The following is a 21,933-nucleotide window of genomic DNA, read 5'->3' on the forward strand; positions in this document are numbered from 1 at the left end:
AAACAATGTCTTGTGTTCAAAAAAACTACTAGGTGACAGAATTAAAAAAAAAAATGATAGTTTCCAAAGACTGTTTGATATGTAATAAATGTAATTTTACTGAGTGAAAAAAGTTCCCTTTTTAAATATAGGAGTGTGTCAGGTTTTCAAGAGACTTCATAGGTCTTGTGTTATGTTGCTCAGGGCTCAGATTTCTCCCTTGAATCTTCACCAGTCCTCACAATGGCAAACCAGAATCATTTCTAGATTAAATTAGGTTCAAGGAATAAATAAAAAAAAACAGAAGTGAGCTGCATCTCAAGAGATACACAATGGGCCTCATATTAACTCTTTGCCAAAACATACTTGCACTGCATGGATGCTATTCTATTTGAGTTGTCAAAATCTATTAACACAGTTGATGAATTTATCACCTCTGATGTCTTAAGTCAGAACAAATTTGCATGAAATAATTACTAAATTTAGTTTTATGCAAATGTGAAGCCGTCCGGCACTCATCAAACTGATTCAAGACCAAAACAAAGTTTTCAATCTTGGTTTTGTAGGTATGCCTACAGCCCCATGCGGCTCTACTGGTTTGTACTTGACAGATGTGAAGCAGAAAGGGACAAACGGACACCTATGATACAACAGCAACAAGGTCAAACCAAAGCACAAAGAGGCACAGTATGAAGCAATGCAGCTATGCATCGTGTGTGTTATTATTTGCTGTCCGTCCATCTTATTTCCATGTTTATTAGTTTGTTGTGACAGGCTGATGATGTTGTACAGGGCAACTTCCTGTCCAGACCCACAGGAAAAAGACTGCCTGACATGGACCATCTGGCATCTTCTCATTATTCAGAGCACACCCCCACCATCCACCCACCTCAGACCCTCAGGACAGAGGCTGCCTGTCATGTAACGTGGACCAATTTAAAACTATGAGACAAAACAATGCAACGAATGCTACTTTAGCAAATGAATCCAGAGTGTTTGTGCAAAAAAAATCTTTCCAGTCTTAATTAAATGCCTGTTTCAGAGTTTCCCCTTTACCAGAAAGATTTTAACCTGAGAATGAAGAGATGATAAAATTTAGTTGAGGCATGTCTGTTTTTTCTGTATCAGATTATGACTGAAACAGCAGCCATATTCCAGCACTTATAAGTTTGGCCTCTACTAGATCCTTATCTTCAAGGTTCACTCACTCTGGGGATGAGAATCGAAAACTGTTTCCCTACAGAAGCCGCAGGGTTCTTGATGTTACCGGAGCCAACAGGTGCTGGCCAGCTCACTGACTACAAGTAAACAACGTCAGGCATGTGCGATTGTTGTTTGCCGCAAGAGGCAATCAAGAGCATGAGAACGCCTAGATTTACAACCTACCTTCAGTTCAGAATAAAAATTAAATCCTATTTAAAAAGATTAAAAATGACCTTGTAAACACCTGATGAGTTGAATGTGTTGTCCATGCAAATCTGAATTTGGAATTACTATTTCCATGTAAACGTGAAGGATAATACTTTAACTCTGAATTGTTTAATTCTGAATAAATAAATCTGAATTTAAAAACGCCATGTAACCGTGCTCATTGTTGCGGCCCCAGGCCAAGGCCTCCTGTGCAGAGTATGCTGTGCTGCAGAACTCCAAGGATTGGCTGCTGACTCACTCCAGGTTCCCTCCTTTCGAAGTCCAGATTGGACGCTGACCCTCCCACTCATCCCCAGAAGACCGCCCAGATGGACTAATCACCCATAAAAGCCAGACAAAGACAACCTGTCAGGGCGGCTGTGTGGTTGGGTAACACCAGTGCGCCAAGGGTGCCTTTGGTCTGAGATTTAGATTGTGTTGAATTGGATGGTTTAACTGTTAGATGGTGGAATTGTGGATACTGAGCTTTCTGGATTGTTTGTAAAGTGGTGAAAAGACTCTCTCAGTTAAATTTGTGCTTTTGATGAACTTTTTGCTTTTGATAAACATTTATGTTAAATTGTTTGACTATTTGACTTTCGTTAAAGAGACGCCTTGAGTTTATTAGCTGTGTGTTTTTTTTTTGGTTTTTTTTGTATTACTCCCAGGGTTTCTGGTTGGTTTTGAGTTGATTTTGTTGGGTTATTGTTTAAATTTAATACCTGGAAAAAGGACACTTTTCGTTTGTTTATTGAAACTGTAGATATTTCCGGGTTTTCTTTAATAGGATATTTTCTGTTATCTTTAAGGCTCCCGGTGTGTGTTTAGAGACTGGTTTTTGGATTTATTTTGTGTAGGAATAAAAGAACTGTTTTCCTTTTATATCGGATCTTTATTTTTTTGCTGTGTTTTCCCTGATCCCTAGCGGGGGGGACGTAACACTCATTAACAGACATGACAATGGCACGAGCTCTAATGTTTGTACTGGAAGGACCAGTAATAGTAAAAGATCATAGGACAGACCTATATTCTTGGCGGAGGAGTGCACAGCCTAACCACTACTCTGCTTCTTACGTGAGTGGAGTACAGTACTTGTCGGATGTCTGCCTGATATGCATCTTATTTTAATTCAGTCCCGTTAGAAATTACTGGAATAACTTCCTGTTTTCTCTGGATGCTGGAGAATTCATCACTGACAAACTGTGAGTTTTCCTCCTACTGGTGAAAATATTCCTGCTGTTTCTGTCTGGAGGTTGTTAGCAGCTTGTTAATTTAGCAGATAGCTCAGCTGTAGCCACAGGTGTGTATGTGCTTCATGGAGACTTTAGCAGGCTATAACTTGCTTTTAATCATTTTTATTTAATTTATGGTTTTATTGTGATTTTTACTATTTGTTGCTGCCTTTAACTATTTTTTAATGCTTTCTTTGCACCATTTGTAATGCTTTTAATGTTTTATGTAAAACACTGAATTTACTTAATAAGACAAATAAACTTGCTTTATCTATAGTCAGGCACATTGTTAATAAAATCCATTCTGAGAGTGAAATGTTGAAACAGTTATCTGGGGAATATTTTGTGAAGTGCCTTCTGTGTGTGCCTCAGAGAGCAGAGAAAAAATGACATACAGTTGTGTAAATAAGGCAAATAGCCTCATACTGATCAGTATTTTATTAAAAGGATAAGGTATAAAAGTGTGCTGAATCCTAATATAATTGTAGAGAAATGCTAATGAGAAGCATTCAGATGCCAGATATTGGAACTGTGCATCACTCATTTATTCACCTGGTGAATCTGTTTTGGGTTAAAGTGGCAGTATTGCATTAATGAGCATCACAATACAGTGGTCAGTGTTTAATTTATTGAATTCTTGGTTGACTTCATTTAAAAATCTACAGTTTATATATATATATATATATATATATATATATATATAAATAAAGTGCTGTATTATTTTCCCCTTTTCAGACAAAATCTGTAGTTTTGACATCAATATCAGTTTAAAAATATTAATCTGTATCATTATTTGTGTGATGACAAAATTCTAAACTCAAAGTTGACACTTTTTAAATATTAAATAGTCAGACAAATTCTTTGACACTGAATCTGTGTTGTTTCTTCTTAGAACTGATAAGGGAATTGATAAAGAAATGGATTGATGGGCAGAATTGATAATGGCATTGATATCAATAAATCTTATCAGTTCCCATCCCTAGATGGCTCTCTTGTTTTGTCTTAAAGAGTGAGTAGATCAGAGAAGAACTTTCTCTGTCCACATTTCTAAAGTTTGGCAAATAAATATTCTGTGCACATCTACAGCTGTGAGGCGTACAAGCTTTAATGCTGACTGGATCTGCTCATTTTCAGGGAAAATGTCTCACCGTGAATGTGGAGATTAAGACATTATATCAAAGTGTATCTTGTTAGTGGGCAAATAAATATTTTACATGGTTAAAATAAGTAGAACCCCCCCCCCAAAAAAAGGACAAATGGACAAAAGGCAAAAACTGTGTGAAGGCTGCCAGCTCAATGCAGAGTTTGATTGAAGCGCTGCCACACTTCAATCAAATGCTGCCTTGCAAATATGAAGCAGGGTTTGTAAAATGGGACAAAGACAAGTTGGCACAAAATGACTGCAAACATGAAGCTACAAGGAGCCTTTTCTCTTCCTGAGACTCTATGTTTCAAATTTCCAACCTTCTCAGAGTTTCACATACATTGCTGAGATGACAAAGGTGGAAACACCAGTGAATAAGATTCCTAATGTATAAGGATCAAAACTGTGTCAAGAAAAACTAGAAAATCAACCTCCAAACCTGAGGCCAGTTTATGGAAAATTATTTCTTCATGCAGTGCTACAGGACGACACCTGCAGAAATCATGGTCATTATCTTTTTGTATGGGAAGACTCCCCCACATATATATCCAACTACCCTGTTTTGTGAGGCAACAAAGATCAGAAAGGTGACCACATAACAACCTGACCCCAGACTGGCTTGATAAAGCCCAAGTGAGTCTATTCTCAAATGAGAAAATTATTCATTAGTCAAAATTTAATCATGAGCAGATCAGCAGAGAAGACGACTAAATGATGCCTGTATTCTTTGATTTCTTGCTTTTCTACTATTTCTAACATCTTCAGCTGTGCTTTACATTAAAGTAATAGGTTAAAGGTTCATATGATCAGAGTTTTGTAGGCTGCAGAGTTACAAAGCAAGCACCAGGAGGGCAGAAAATGAACAGATTCTTTTTATTCATATTCAGCTTGTCCCCATCATTATCCAGCATTATCTTTGAGGAAACATTTCAATTCCGTTTGCAGAACAGATGCAGTCAGCACCAAAGTTTATGTGCTGATTGGCAAACTGACCATCTGTTGTAGTTCATAATTACTGTATTTGCAAAAGGATGCTCTCCCACTGTCACAGTTTATATATATATATCATTATCAAGTCACATGGAGAAACTATAGCTTGTTTTTGACAACTGGATTAATATCGGAACCATTGGAAACCAATCGGTTCCATTACAGCAACTGCAAGAAAAGAGGTTGCAAGTGAGAGATTAAAGCATAATCAATGGCCTGCCTCCAGTGTCCTTTTTACACAGACAGGTTAATGGTGTTCGGAGGGAGACCAGCATTAGTTCCCTCATTAAAAGAATGACCTACACTGATTTATCTGGACTGTGAGTGAGGTTGACGAAGTAGGAAGATTCAGAAAGGGATTAATGTCTTGGTCAATAAAGATCCTAGGTTTGGTTGACAATCTAAAGGATCGTCTTTATCTTGGCCTTGGTGAGAATCTGAATGTCGGCTTTTTCTTCTGATGAAACAACTCTAAAAATGCCGGGGATGTGTGTTTTTCTGCAGGACAGAGATGGGGAGGGGGGCTAGGAAGCTGAAATCTAAACAGATTTTCAGCTTCACTTGTACAGGTTTGTCGAATTACTAAACTGGCATTCAAAATCAATAAAAACCTTCATCTCTGGATGGAGAGGCAAAAAATGGCATGATTACACTTCATGATCTGTGTGTGTGTACATGGCAGATCTGAGAAACTATCCAGAGATGAAAACTAACAGAATCTGCTTTGATGGCAGATGTTCTGTGTCAGCATGGGAAGTTGTTGGGTTTAAATACTTTCTGTCCAAATGAAGGTTTATGGTAGAACATGCTCTAAATTCTTTGGATTAGAGTTTATGTCCCTTATAACTACTACTATTTTTTTAATTATTATTTTATTAATTTTGGTTTTGTTTGGTTCCGTTTCTGAAAACAAGCATGTGAGATGTTAGGAGTGAAGTACATTCTAGCTAATCATCATACAGGGCATGATTTTGGAGATAACATATCAAACATCCTCACATCCTACCTGTCTAGCACCAAACATCAAGCAAAATCAATGTTTACCTGGTGAACATGTGAAGAACTTAACAGCTAAGCAGCTAGATATTTTCATCAAGGTTCATTAAGCTAAAAAGAGTGATTTACTTTCGAATGTATAAATTAAAGACAGCACTATCATTTGTCTGCAGAACAACCTCTACCTGAACACTATGGCACTAGTTACAACAACTCTAACTTTTAAAACCTAATGTCCCCCAATGGGGCGATGTTGAGAGCAATGGTCAAACTGTGCCAAACTATGCTGAAACGGCCATTTGTGAGTTCTTACCTTAACTGTTTGTACTAAAACCAGTGATTTGATAGAGATTTAAAACTAAAGCTGAGTCATATTAGATAGACCATAGTCACATCCATTGTTTTTTTCGTTTCGTTTGTTTCCTCAAAGCTAATGCTGGCACATGAGCCGGGTACATAAACTGGCGCTTCATCATGGGAAATAAACCTCTGTCATAATTTTTGGTTCTAAATAATTAAAACAATATTCTTAACAACTGAGTTGAGCGAGGGGTGAGCAGCTGAGCCTGCTTTCAGAGAGTCCAATGCAGACTTGTCATGCCATGTGGCTCATTGGGCCACGTTTGTGCAATAATGAACTGATTATTAAAACTAAAGTGACTATCTAATGTCAAAAGTGAACTCAGTTTTGTAATATCAAAAAGGCAATGATATATTCTCAACAAGTTTTTCACTGAGGACAATCGCTTTAATTACTGCTGCAGAAGAACGTATGTCACTGATAACAAGAAAAACATTTTTATAGTCAGGTTCACATCAGAGTTTAATAATATTGGCTGTCCTGCTTGCTGTTGTTACATCTGGTGGTTTCATTACTTTCACATCATCTTCATGAACTGTAAACAGTTTTGACAGAGAAATATTATCACCCAGTAATATTTCAATAAGAATATTTAATACAACTTTTTAAATATTTAAGATGCAACATATTCTATTCTTTTTAAAGGCCATATAAGAGTGGAATGACTATAAAATGAATCTTGGTAAACATCAAGATGAAACATTTTATCAGAGTCCTGGTTGATGGTGTCCCTGGCTGAGGTAAAGGAAGGAAGTATGCTCTCGCACACCTGAGACTCTCCTCCAGAGACCATCAAACGGCAGGGGATGTGGCCATCCTGGTGGTTCAGTCACGTCCGTCAGGTTGGCCACGCCTAGGAATAACAGCTGATAGACATGTCACAGCTGTCAGCTGATGCTTCTGAGGTAGACTGCAGTTGCTGGTCAAAACATGTCAAAGTAAACAATGTAAAAAAGAAAAAAAGGAACCTTTGTCTGAAAGTAGAAACTTTTAATAATGCAAGACTGAACAACAATGTTTCACTCTTCAGTCAATATTACAATGTTACATGAAGCAGAGGGAAAGACTTGCTATCTGAAGTCTGAAGTTATGAGCAAATTAAATCGGATTGTGAATCAAATCAAACAGCCTGAGGCTTGTAAGCTCAAACTCAGCTTACTGCTTCTAAGTGTGCTGTCATCCCTCCCAGCAGTACACAATATGGCACTAAAACCGCACGTTGATTAACAAGAGAAAATTGGAATAAGCTAATATTTGGATATGAACTATACAGTCCATGTTAGAATCATTTGTTGGGCTAAAGTGGGATGAGTTTGCACTTTTCAGTATAAATCGTCTAAATGGACAGTAGAAAGACTTCTCTAGAAAGGTCCTTGATATCATGAAACATCGCCTGCCCCGTTTCCGGCTCCACCTGTCTCTGGCAACAAAGCAGGTGTTCCAGATTTGTGCAGGTGAGGGAAAACTGACCCGTCCTCAACCTGCTGCTGTGCATGATGGATGTTTTAACAGAGAGAGCAGAGTTCAGAGCAGAAGCAGGTCACAGGAGAACATCAAAGTAGTTCCAGCTAAGTAGAAGTTTGCCTTTCATCATTTCACCATATTTGAACTCAATCCCAAACCAAAACATGTGGACTGTGCAGCATTTCAATGCCTTTCCTCACTTTACAATCCCTTTACTTACACCAGTATAACAATCTGGTGGGACTAGAATTCAGCAAGTAATGACACACTCCTAAAAGGCCATGCTTTGGAATTTTCACAATTAGAAGTTAAACAGGTAACCTGAGGATTAGCTGTGCCTGGAGGAGAACGCCCTGCAGCTAAATTCTGGCTTTGAGTATGGGAGTTTTGAGGCAACTTAGGAGAAAATGGCTTATCTGAGCCTTAGTCAAAGATTCAACAGGCCAAGCAGGATATTCCAGATGTTCCTCTGGCCAGCAACAATTCCCAGTTCTTTCTGAGGGAACCTGACATATATAATCCCTCAAAAAGTATGCACAGTCAATTTTCAAGAACGATGCCCAGGAGGCATCCTGGTCAAATGTTTGAACCAGCTTAACTAGCTTCTTTTGACACAAAAGCAAAGAGACTGAACCCGAAAGTCTGAAGCTGAGACTTTTAGGTTTAAACACCAGAAACACTGCTGTTTCAAGCTGTTCAGGATTAAAAGGATAGAAAAAACAAGAGTCATACATGCATCATCAGAAATTCCTCTAAAAATGACAGACGACTTCCAGCTTCTGGTAGCGTCTTTGGTACCATCCAACTCAACTTTGTTTCATCCTACAGGATACAGGAAAAGTCCAACTGCGACATGAGAGTATCAACCTCAGTCAAGAGTCAGTACCATCTGACCAGGAAACGTTCCCCCTCATGTTGCGGCTTATTGGTGTCACAAAGACTGGGGATAGTGAACCACTGTTTCTTCAGTAGGCACAAATATATCTATTAAACAAAGACATCTAATCCTTTTTTCATTGTCACGAATATTAATCAACTTCACAGTTAAACTCATTGGTGGTTAATATTTCCTACATCTTCACAATATAAACTTTGATTAAACATCCTATTTACATATTTTCTGTTTATGCTTTAAAGCTTCATATTTTACCTTTAGTAGTCCTTAGAATGATAATAACTATATCTTATTTTAAGTGGTCATTGTGGTTTATTTCTGTGGTCCTAAAGTCAGTTCAAACTCTACAAGTGTAAGAATGTAAGTTGCTTTGGGGAGAAGCGTCTGCCAAATGACAGTAGAATGACACTGTGAGACTGAATAATTTAAATATATAGTTTATTTCCTTGTAAGTGAGAGTGGTGCACCTGAGGTTTTATTCTGTTATTTTAAGTGTTAACATTACACCTAGTGTACTTATGCCATCATAATATTTTTGTATCTGCACTCTAACATAGATTGTGTCATGTTTATGACAGAACCCACCTTAATAAATGATATACGCTTTGATATCTCCATACTACCATGCTTAAATCCATTTACTACACCCTTTGGCTTATCTGAGCCTTAGTCAAAGATTCAAGAGGCCAAGCAGGATATTGCAGATGTTCCTCTGGCCAGCAACAATTCCCAGTTCTTTCTGAGGGAACCTGACATATATAATCCCTCAAAAAGTATGCACAGTCAATTTTCAAGGACGATGCCCAGGAGGCATCCTGGTCAAATGTTTGAACCAGCTTAACTATCTTCTTTTGACACAAAGGCAAAGAGGCTGAACCCGAAAGTCTGATCTACTGAAGCTGAGACTTTTAGGTTTAGCCTGAGTCCCAGAAACACTGCTGTTTCAGGGAAGCTAAACCATGAAAAAAAAAACTTGTTTTACCCACTTCCTGGTACCACCATCAAAATTGTGTGACCAACACGATCCAGTGCAATGCCTGCATTACAGCAGGTTCACCAGCTTTCTGCCTTTTTATGTCTTGTTCCACTCTCACTAAGATTTTCTTGCAGACAACCATGCCCTCTCTTTGAAGTCCTGATTCTTATTACTGCTGCTTTTGACTCCATTTCAACTCTCTTTATTGTATGTTAGAAGTTAACAGGACTAACGCAACTATCCATTAATCCAATATTTATACACACTTATTCCAATGCAGGGCCATGGGAGGCTGGAGCCTATCCTGGCTGCTTCTAGGCCATCACCAACCCCAACAGAACCACGTCATCCACAAATTTCAGGGGTTCAGCCTCTGATGTTTCATGGCTGGACACACTACTTATCTCAGCTACATTTTAAGATCATGTTAATAAAAATTATGAACAAGACTGGAGACAAGCGGAAGCTTTGAGGGACACAATCTGAAAGCACGATAAAAATCTTTGTTTTGTTTTTGATGCAATGCTTTTTGTAGAATAATTCAACTCATTGCTAAATTAAGCTAATTTCATGGATTTATTTTTTCTTTTTTTTTTCTTTTTCTTTTTAAAAAAAATTTGGCCCAAGATGAGCAAGAATACCATGACCAACTACTCTTAAAAAGCCAAAATGTAATATAACAGTACTTTACGCAGCAGGCTCTGGATGGTGTTGTAAATGTCTGACAACATAATGTAAAGGGTATTTCAGGAAGAAAAAAAAAGAACAGAAACAACACAAACATACAATTTCAAATATGCCCTTCCTTATAGGCCCCCAGTTATTTGTACATAGGGCCATGTCATGAGATACAAAAGACGACATCTTACCGAATCACACCTGACCATTTGGGTTTGTAAACATAGCCTCAGGTATAAATAAAATGGAAACATTAAATTTTTTCTACATGCTGGAGGTGAAAACTTTTTTCTTCAATGATTTGGAGCCAAAATATAGAAATTTATATCCACTGATCATCCTGTGCTGGTTTCTCTGCTCTTTAAACACGGTGGTGTTTTTTTCCCCCTCTCTGACTGAGAGAATTCTTCCTTCCTAAAAAATTCAGGCAAGTATTATGGTATAACATACATAGGGTAATGTGACAGGCATGTTCACACAATTTTATAGCACAAATAGCCATAATTTAAGTGTTTCTAAACCCCCCAAAGGTAGGGATCAAGCTTCACAAACATTTTGTTGCTGAAGATCAGAAAACTGCAAACAGGAATCACTGTCAATAGAATAGAAAAAATCAACTTTATTTCATATTCTACTTGTGTAATGTTACTCCTTCCAGGGGATTTGCCTACTGCTCACAAGCAGCCTGTTCTCTTTTAGCAATAACTCACCTCCTTTGTGATTTCCCACAGAATTTCCCTACAGTGAGACTTCTCTTTCATTAATAAGCTGAATTTATCAGATGCACATTACAAGCAGTTTTACTTTGCCACATACAGTAGGTTTGGTCCATTATATGATCAGTTAAGATCAATAAGTTAGAAAGTTCAATTAGACTTACTGTGAGTAGGTCTAACTGAACTTTCTAACTTATGATACAAGGTAGAAAAAAATAAAAATTGAAAAATCTTTAATTATTTAAATCACACATACCACCATGAGAAGCTGTCATAATGCAGTTGACATTTTTTATGGTTTACAAATGCAAACATTACACATTAGTTTGTATGTATTCATTATTGTGTGGTAAATATGTTTGAACCATGAACCGCTAGTTTCCTTCCTTTCAGCTGAACCACAAAAAAGGCAGCAAGAGAGAAAAGCTGATCAGTTGATCACCGACAGACATTATGATTCACGGAACAGCATGAGAGAAGAGGGAGGAAGCAACTGTGCTCCAAACAAAGATGACCAGAGATCCACTAGAGCAGACACGTTGGTGCAAAACGCAGGATAAGTTTCAAAAAGACTGCAGGAAAATTGTGTGTGTGCCTCATCTTTTCCATCTTGCCTCTCCATGTCCTGCTGTCATAACAGAGAAATCACATATGTATTGGACTTGTCATGCCGCGCATGCATTAATTGCATTAAAAATATAAATGTAATTAATTAAATAAATTAAAGCGTTATTATACCAAGGCTACTCAATTCGGTCCTACGAGGGCCGCAATCCTGCAGGTTTTCCATGCATCCCTGCACCAACACACCTGAGTCAAATTAATGAGTCATTGTGTAGAACCTGATTGGCTGTTAGAGCCACCTAATTTGACTCAGGTGTGTTGGTGCAGGGATACATGGAAAACCTGCTGGATTGCGGCCCTCGTAGGACCGAATTGAGTAGCCCTGACATATACTATATACCATACAAACATTTAACAGTCAAGCCAATATAATTTCCCAGTAGTTGTGTCATTTTGGACACAAAACACAAGAATAAATTAAATTGGTATAATTTTTCCCACACTTGTCACATGCAAATGATATTTCAAAAAACATTTTATGCAGTGTAGCCTTTGAATAAATTAGTCTATGTAGCACCTTGAATTGAATTAAACCATGTCTGGAATTAATTGAACAAGTGTTCACATTTTCCAAATTTTCCTTCCAAATTTCCTCTGTATTAGGCATCCCCAATTCCTGTTCCCATTTATTCTTAATTTTGGTTGTTGAGACTTGGTTACAGAAAATTCTTTCATTTCAATCAAAACACAAATATGACTTATGGGAAATGATCAAACAGATATCATTTTCCATATTTACCGTAACAATTTAACAGCCAGTATAGTTTTTTTTTTTTTTTTACTTTATTAATCCCAGCTGGGAAATTCTTTCTCTGCATTTAACCCATCCTAGTTGCTAGAAGGATTTGCCTGCCAGATTGCAGAACCTGGGGAGCAGTTAGGGGATAAGGCCCTTGCTCAGGGGCCCACAGTGGTTTTCCTTAGTTGCCAGCCTGGGGACTCTAACACAGGGTCTCTAGACCCAAGCCCACCTCTGTAACCACAAGCATACTCCTGCCCATAATTGAAAACAAATGACCTACATAACAAACATGTCTCAATACCACATTCATTTTCAGGATTTCATTTTTTTTACATTCTTCATTTTTATTATCACTTCAAAAGACATGATGACGCGTCTGTGTAATCAGATAATTCTGAATCAATGGTAATCAACCCTACACTTTAATGAAGTTTCACACGTGATTCTGGCTGGAAAACATTATTGATCGACACTGTTCTATTGCTAAAAAGGTCAATTAGTCTTTTCTGCAGAGTTAAACAAGTTGTGTGGTAACCTTCGTTGTTAAAAGCCTCCATTTAGAGTTGAGTGACATTTCACTGCATGACAGATAGAAATCAGTCATTCAGTGTTTTAAATTTTCATCACTATTTCTGTGACAGGGAATATTTACTCGTTTTGTTCAAAATGTGAGCCTTTCCTTGAAGCCTGTGACCTATGTGGGACTATCAAAAAGCCCAAATCTTAATTCATATCAGCACTGTCAGCTGAGTGAGCACTGAAGGCTGTAGGAAGGATTTGACATCCCTTGTCACTGTACTGACGTGTATTCCTGACATTTTTGTCAGGTCAGATTGGTCTCTGGGTATTATTTTGAGACAAACATGACCAACTATCAAAAGAAAGAAAAAGGTAAATGAAGGTTGAAGTAATGCTAAAAGTTAGACAAAGTGTGTAACAACCACACATTCTGTTTTTACACCTGCCCACATTGTTCTCTCTCTCCACAGGTTCACACACTCCACCTCTAGTCTTAATCAGAGTGCTAATCAACCAATGCACTGGACCAGTCAAACAATACTTTATCTATCCTTAGGGTTCAGACTTGAAAATAATGAGTTGTTAAATCAGGTGCAGAGGACTATGTGATTAAATCAATAATTATATTCCAGCACCCTCTATCTGAACCCTCAACAGCAAACTAAAAGTCAACTTTTCCTGGCATCTTGTTTTCCCCTCATCTGTAAACCAATCAAAGTCAAACAATATTGTTATAACTCTTACATTATAGGGAATCAGTCACTGGATCACTAAATGTAGATATTTAATTTTTAACACGCTCATTTGTTAAATATATAACATTATATATTGAAAAGACATTAACCCTTAGATGCATGAGTGACTGGACCATGTTCTTCTATAAGTGGGTCAAAATGACTCATGTCAGAATCAATTTTTTGTTTTGTTTTTTTGTATTAAGATTAATCATCTGTATTATATATTTTTTTATTTACAAGAATGATTTGATAAATAAATATTTTAAGTTTCATTATTATTTAGCTTTTAAAACACATTTCGAAAATTGGTAAAGGAGATTACAGCAATAGAACAACATCAACACACATTTTGTGTGTGTGACTGTGTCTATGACAGTATTCATTTTTAAAAGATAAGATGACACAATTACAACAGATAAACATCCATTTTGTGTGTGCTTGCATGCTTGTATGTGTGTGAGTGTGTGTGAGAGAGCTGTCTGTGGTACCAACCAGAAGCTACCTGTGTGTATGACCATTTTGTTTCCCGCGCCAGTGGTAGACTTTACTATCTTTGTTTTAGAGTTTTGTATCTTTGCTGGCAGATCTGACACATTTCACTTTAGTTATTTGCTTCTTTCTGTGGCTGAGCCGTGGCTTTTGTACCCCCCCACCTTCTCATTGCTTCAATGATATTAATTCAATCGATTGATTCAAAGATTATCTCTATCTATCTCTCTCTATTGATTTAACGTACTGTATATCTATGGGTCATGACAAATTGAATGAGGGAACATGAAAGGAGGTGCATGCTTTGAATGACAAGCAAACCTGTAAATTAATATGTAGCTATATGAATAAACACACATGCATGGCTGGAGTGGCTGGAATATAAAATGGTAAGTTTTCATTACATAGTTATTACAAGAAAACAGCCTTACTGGGTCGTGTTTGACCAGCCACATAAGGGTTAAAACAGAGGTCTGTGAGGTGGCTGTATCCCAAAAAATTTGATCACTGTAATGGTTAAAGAGTTACTGCCAAAATTGTCACTGTTTAACTTAAGAAAGTGGAGGAATTGTCTGCAGACAGCAGCAATAGTATAAAGACAAAAGCTGGTTTTCCACACAGGGTGCCTCGTTAGCAAGTTATTTTGCATATAAAAGGTCAAGTTATATTTTAGCTGTGATGGTTTAAACTCTAGTTGTACTTTTGTAGTTCTTTTTTCCAGTATTTGATTTTTATTTTATTTTTATATTTTTATGTTTTGTACAGCTGTGGAATGTCCTAAATGCACTGGTAAAAATTTTGGTAGATATATAATTTTGCATGCTAACCATCATCATACTAGCATTGTTATCAGCTATCACGCTGATGTAGGTCTTTAACTCCATGAAATTTATACTAAAGCCAACAAATCTTTCAACGGAAACAGTCAAAGTTGTTGATTGTTCATACCCATCATCCAGTATACCAGCTCTTCAAGTGGCATGAGGGAAATACACCTCATGTAGAATTTCCTTCTCAAAGCTGATGTTATTGTTAATTCTATCATCAAGTAGTCATAAGGCAGGTGGAGAGGTGGTTTTGGATGGAGGAACCTACTTCTATGTTTACAACGCTGGGGCTTTGTGAGACACAAGATCAAGTCCAGTCTAGATAATGTTCCATTAGTGGCTTTTATCACATACTGCATAGATGTGACAAAAAACTTTACTTTAATGAAATTAGAAAACAGTCCTCATTTGAGCTTAATTATTCTAAAATGCTATCATTATAAATACCAATTAACAGGTTGCAACCAACAGCTTGGACGAAACTTTGTCTTTTTCTGGTTGCTTTTAGGGTTTTGACATCACTTGGTGAACGTTAAAAATAAAAGTTACTTATTTAAGGTTAGGAAGAGGTCATAATTAGAACTGAAACTTCATGCAACTATGATCTTTGCATGTATTCGCGAATAGTTGATATCCACGTGCATAGACATATTTCTAATGCCAACATCATGGTTTATCAACTATATTTAATGGTTTTTAGAGATATTTTAATATTTGCAAAAAATAAATCATGTTCATATTTACATTACAGTTCAGAAACTGGAAGTAGAACCTTTTATGTGCTGCATATAGAATTTAAATCGGCACACGGCTCAGGAGAGCAGAGTTTGTCATAGTTATCTGTTGGTAGTACTACCAACAGAATGTAGTCAGTGTCTGAGCTCTGTTCTTTTTTTAATAACACATAACTCAATGAGAGGTAAAAAACTCAATTGCTGTGTTGTCCAAATCCGATTCTTAAGGGCCACTGCCCTGCAGGTTTTAGATGTTTTCCTACCCTTACACACCTGATTCAATTTAATTGGATATCCTCAGCAAGTTGTCCTCAAATTCTCTATAAGCCTTTTGTGATACAATAATCTAAGGCAGGTAAGTAAAATCTAAAACCCGCAGGGCAGTGGTCCTTAAGGACTAGTATGAACAGCCCTGCTCTAAGGCACTGTAAGAACACAAAAACAGGGAAGCTTTGCAGCAGCTTGGGCAGCTGTTTGGATGAAACGCTTACAAAGATGTATATGGGAAACTGTTGCTCCCTGTGGTAAAATAACTTGGTGAGTCAGTCCAGTCTGTCACAGCAAGCAGTTTTGATAGAGACTTTTTATGGCTGCTTCAGAGGCCACTGAAGGATGTTTAGAAAATCAAAATCAGGAAGCCAGATATAAAAAGCCTTCTGCTGCACTTGAAACTAGTGAAACGGACCTACTGGAGCCTTTGAAATGAAGTACTACCTTTGACGTGTAGGGAAGCTATGCCCTCATTGTTTCTTTCAAGTCACAAGCTTTTCAAGCCAATGCACTAATCAAAGGAAACATCATTCATGTCAGGGGCTTTTCAAGCGGTCGTGTTAGATCTGTGCAGCTGATCAAGAAGAACACATCAATGGGGGTAAATGCATCACTTTGACTCTCCATGCCTTTGGACCCTAATACCTTTGATCGATGGAGAGTTGTGCATGCATCAGAGGACTTTGAATTTAAGTGTCTACTACCAGTATCTCTTCAAACCACATCTATTTGCCTGTGTTTTGTAATTCATTTATAGCCATAGTTTATTTATCTGTACATTTCAGTAGACTGATACAGAAATACTGGGACCAGTTCAGCAAGTAAGAAATAAAATACCACACAAAGCATATTTTATAGATATGCCACCTCCTGTGCTTGTAAGATTCAGAACTACAGCAGAACATCTGCAGCTGTTGCCTCCAAGATACCTAGATGGTTTATGAAAAAGGATTTTCTGTTATTTTAGCTGCTGATACCTACTCACTGCACCATCCTGCTGATCTGATATGTGTTCACATTCATTTTTAAGTACCGTGAAAGTTTTCACCTTTAGAAGGGGCCTGGACATAGAGTGGCACTCCTGCAGCATCACAGGGAGTCATAACACAGCTGAATAAGCTCACTGGTGCTTGACTCTGGAAAGGGCAAGCAATAAGGATCACAAGATATAACATTTACAACCCCACACACTATGCATTACAATGGCTCTCACACAGGAGAAAGTTCATAACTCAACAGGAATGTTGTGGATTTATGGCCTTCCTCACTGCTAAAGTTACAGACCTTATTTCTAGTGTAGTCTACAAATAATTACAAAGCAAAAACGTGTTTAAAAATGATTTACTGCAAAACTTTCCAAAGTACAATGTGCAATTTTTGTATCCAGTTTAATCTTCAGTGTAATCAAACTTTTAATTTGTCAGGCAAAGACATCCATCTAATGATTTTAAATAAACATCTTTAATTTTAAAGTCAGGCAGCACAAACCACTATGGAAAAAGAGACTGCCTCTCTATTTATTATGTAGTTAGTATGTTTTCTCTAACCAGTGGGTTAGAGAAGCTGATATATAGATGGACATGGCACATATAGTAGTAGTGAGTGACCTATACACGGTAGGAATACCATTCAGCTGCTAAATCTTTACATCTTTGAGCTGTTAATTGCTATATTGAGTCAGACACCTCTGTCACGACATGTGGAGGATGTGGAGATGCAGGACTGAGAGGCAAGAGGGAGGAGATGCAGGGATTCTAGGTTTAATAAAAAAAAACGTGTTAACAGGGCAGGAAGACTAAAAAAGATTAGACTCACTAAAAGCACAATTCTGGTTAAACTATTATGATTGCATAAAACAAAATAAACCAATGGGTATTTATATGCTGGGGTGAACTAACAAAGTAGAACAGGAAGTGAAGCAAACAGAAGGGGAAACTCTACCAAATAAAACAGGACAGAAATGAATGCAACAGCAAAACTACCTAAAACCCAAACTAAACCCACAGGCCATGACACCTTCACCTTTTTATCAACCTACATGTTCATACATTTATTCTTTCTTTCCTCCTTTTTTCTGTCAATGCTGCTTTTCATGTTCAATAGCATCCTCAAGCACAGACTCCTCTGTGGACACCTAGTGCAGAGTGAAGTTGAGCAGAAATAAAAAGAAGAATTCTTTATTTACCCAACAGGCTTTTGGCAAAAAAAAACAAAAAAACAAAACAAAACAAAACAAACAAAAAGACACTGCTGCATTTAATCCATCTGTATGTCTTAAACCTGTTCTTTGTAAAGAAATTTTACACAAAGCATTGAGCAAACACTCATCTGTATTCCATTAATCGTCTGTTCCTTCGTGTTTATTTATTTATATCTACAACCTAAAATGTGCCAATATTACTGTTGACATATGGTCTGCTTTTCTCATTGTCTTCTCTGGCTGAACACTGGATTTAAAGTGCCTAGCTGGATAAAAACAAATACAAAAATGGACAGGTTTGAGGATGAATATACACGAGGAGATGTGCATCTACATTCTTCGGATTCCATCTGCTCACACCGTTGTGATGGACTCAAAAAAAGCACAAGGATTTCACAACAATACTGAACTTGGATTTTCTTGCAAGAGATGAAACAAAAAAACAAAAACAAAGACAGACTCAAAACAAATGCTTTTTGATTTATTTCTAACTCAAAATATAATTAAAATAGAGCAATTTGTGAGGCCGGCCAAAGCTGCAGTTTTTGGGAAATATCTAAAAGCTGTAAAGTAACAGGAACACGGCTAATGTTGCTTACATCATTGTGTTCAGTTTTGTCTTATCAGTACAAAATCAAACAATGCCTTTAAAAGTTTTAAACAATATCTTCAAACCACTGTGGGTATTAAACCTAGTTAATAAGGATTTTGGGAGATAATTGCTCATGCTGCTGCTGAGCATAGTCCCTTTTATCCAGAGTTTAGCTTTTGGCTAATTATTTCTGTCTCTTAGCATTTGTGCATCTCTGGTGGCCGACTTTTGTTTTGTGTTTTCCTCTTCTCAATTTGTACTTCTCATGTAAATTCAATAAATACAGTATTCAGCCATCAAAAGATAAATTTAAGTCTTACTAATAGTACTTCAGTACTTTGACGTTTATCTTGTGATTTGTCTTGTTTTTCCCCCGAAAAACCAGCCACAGACCAATTATATTCCTTTAATGTGTAAAGTTACTTAGTAAAAGATGGACATTGTTCCAGTAATGGTTAAACAAAAATATGATTAGAGTGCTCGGTTTTTTTCCTACTAATCATGTGTTTGTTTTAGAGTTCAAATAACTGTTTACTACATAGTTAAGAAATGTGTCACCATTTAAAGTTTTCTTAGTCTCTTCTGTTCTGCTAATGATGCTCATTCAGCTAGCAAGATGTCAGAGATGACAGCATTTACAATGTGGATATTCTTACATTAGTTTAAATTTGGGGATGAAAAGCACAACATTATTACATTGAAATTCAAATTATGCCAGACTGTTAAGTGTCTGTCAGCAGTGATGAAGAACAGTAATAAACAGAAGCACTGATAATGGCTGCCTTTCAATTCAGCCATGCAGGGAGATTAAGCATGTTGCTGTTTACATGATTGAAAAGATTCTGTCCACATGACCTTCAATGAAAACCCAAATTCCTTCACCTTGCTAGCCCATCTGCTTTTGAGCCCCAAATGCTATCATATTTATTTGAAAAAAGGGTCAAGAAAAAGCTGTGAATGAGACAATACTTCTGTCATTCTTGTTACCAGCAGATTTTTGTATTATACACCATTTGCACTGCTTGTAAAATTAAATTTGTATTTGAAGGATGTAAGTGTTACTGATGATCTATCTATCTATCTATCTATCTATCTATCTATCAAATATGCATTTTTATTGAATCTTTATTTACCTTTTTAAGCTTATTCAAGAGAAACTTGTTTCAGATTAAATTACAACAAAAGTAAATAAATAAAATTTGCCAATTGTAATCTTTTAGTGGCCCCTTCAATACGAGCTTTACATCTACTGCGGCTTCATCAAACCGACCTGTCACCTTTGCTGACTGAACCGATGATCCAGAACAATCAACATGACGTCTTTCTACAGGGGATATTCACATTAGTGTTTGCTTCACAGAAACTGGTAGCTCTTTTAACTTGCATAATGGAACTGCTTTTCATTTAGCCATTTGTGCAGTAACAATAGTGCAGAAGTGCAGAATAATCCATTTGACTGTGGCTGAAATGCTGTGGCATGGCTTACATCCAGATGATCAATTATGTTGAATTATTTGGTCAACTTACAAAATGTGAATATGAACAACATTTGAGTGAAAATATTCAGTGAGTACTTATTACTTTCCCAAGACTATTATCACTGGTTCTTTATACATCTTTTACCTTTAGATAAAAACCCTATTTTTTCTGAGCTCTTTCATCAGTTTCCTTTTTTATGTAGCGCTATATGATCCAGGTCGTAACAGTTATGAGTTCATTTTCTCATAGAGGTACTTTTTTGGTGAGTCATATTTTTCAACCATGATCTCATTGTCTCTTCTTCCACATTTTAATTAAATGCATTAAGAAAGGGTAATCAGACCTGTTAAATAAAATTCTAGGGTTCCATTTATAACTACAATCATGACACACTTCTCTTTCGGGGCTAATAATCCAATTTGTGTCCCAATGGGAGGCATTGGAATGATAAAATAAATTCCTGTACATGACCTCTTTTATTGCTGTTCCTCCAGTGTAAATAGTTTTTTTTTCCTCAGCACTGACACTCATCATTAAGGTGACGACCACAGCGAGACAAGCATGCTTTGAGTTGTAAATGGTTATAGCTTTGCATGGAGTTGCAGTTTGTGTGTGTGTGTGTGTGTGTGTTGACCAAAGTGTAAAACGCAACTGTGTTTTTAAAGTGGACTAATGTCCATAAGCAGGACAAAGAGGACGTCAACAACTTAAGAAGAGGAATATGTTGTTTTAACTGGTTTTCTCTTCAATGTGAACAAATTATTTGATTTAGTTTACAATTTTTTATTTACTGATATGTAATGATTTCGATTGTGTTGTACATTAGTGTTTAAATATTGAACCCTTTAAATGCTAAAAATAGAATAAGAGGTATATGTGACATTCTATTATTCTTTTTTATTAAATTGCAGTTATCTAATTTAGAATATTGTCCAATTGTGGGTGCCAAACTGTGTTACACCAGTTGAGATGAAGGTGAAAATACTTAAATAAATCCGGCAATTATTTTCATCAGGCTTAATCACACCACAATTAGAATAATTAACTCTGGGTCCCATAGACACAAATACAGGGTGGTGTAAGACTGTAATAAACTAAATTAATTTATATGGCTCCTGTTACTTTTACCATGTGAACTGGGCTGTAAATAATATGTTCTGCGAAATAAAATCTTATTTAAAGATCTGAAAAACTGTACTAAGGTGCGTCATGCTCAGTCAACAATCCATCAAACTAAATTGCATTGAGACAACATGTCATGACCTGTGCATGAAAGGACTTTGTGAGAAATGTAACTGAAAGACAAGTCGATAGGAGTCACAATTTTTCTATTTCTCTGCAAAGGTGGCTGGGCTTTGGAGAAAGACAGCCCCCTCCACAGGACTTCATCCATCATGTCCCCATGGTACAGTTGCTAGATGGAAGTCACTGCTGAATAAAGGGCATTTGACAGCTTGCCTAGAGTCTGCCAAATGGCACCTAAAGGACTCCAACAGCATGGGGAGTAAACATTCATTGGTCTTCTGAGACAAGAATTTAATTACTTGGTCTGAACGCAGAGCTCTACAGCTGGAAAAAAAAAAAAAAGAAAAGAAAAAAAACACAGGTTGCGCTTATAGCATACTTAATGTCAGCCCAGTACTCAGACCTTGTAATGGAAACAGGATACGAGGGTTTATAACTTCTTCATTCTGCATGAGTTTTAAATAAGTACTTGAAGTCTTACCAAACAATGTCTTAAAATGGGTCTGATCTTAAAGGTCTGTTTAATGACAGCATCAAGGGTTTCATGAGAATGGGTGACACTCATAGAGTGAATTGATCACAAGTAGCTCTTACAATTTTCTTGCTCACTCAAATTTACTTGTCTGAATTAAAG

This window comes from Melanotaenia boesemani, chromosome 19 (assembly GCF_017639745.1).
Source record: "Melanotaenia boesemani isolate fMelBoe1 chromosome 19, fMelBoe1.pri, whole genome shotgun sequence".
Lineage (NCBI taxonomy): Eukaryota > Metazoa > Chordata > Actinopteri > Atheriniformes > Melanotaeniidae > Melanotaenia > Melanotaenia boesemani.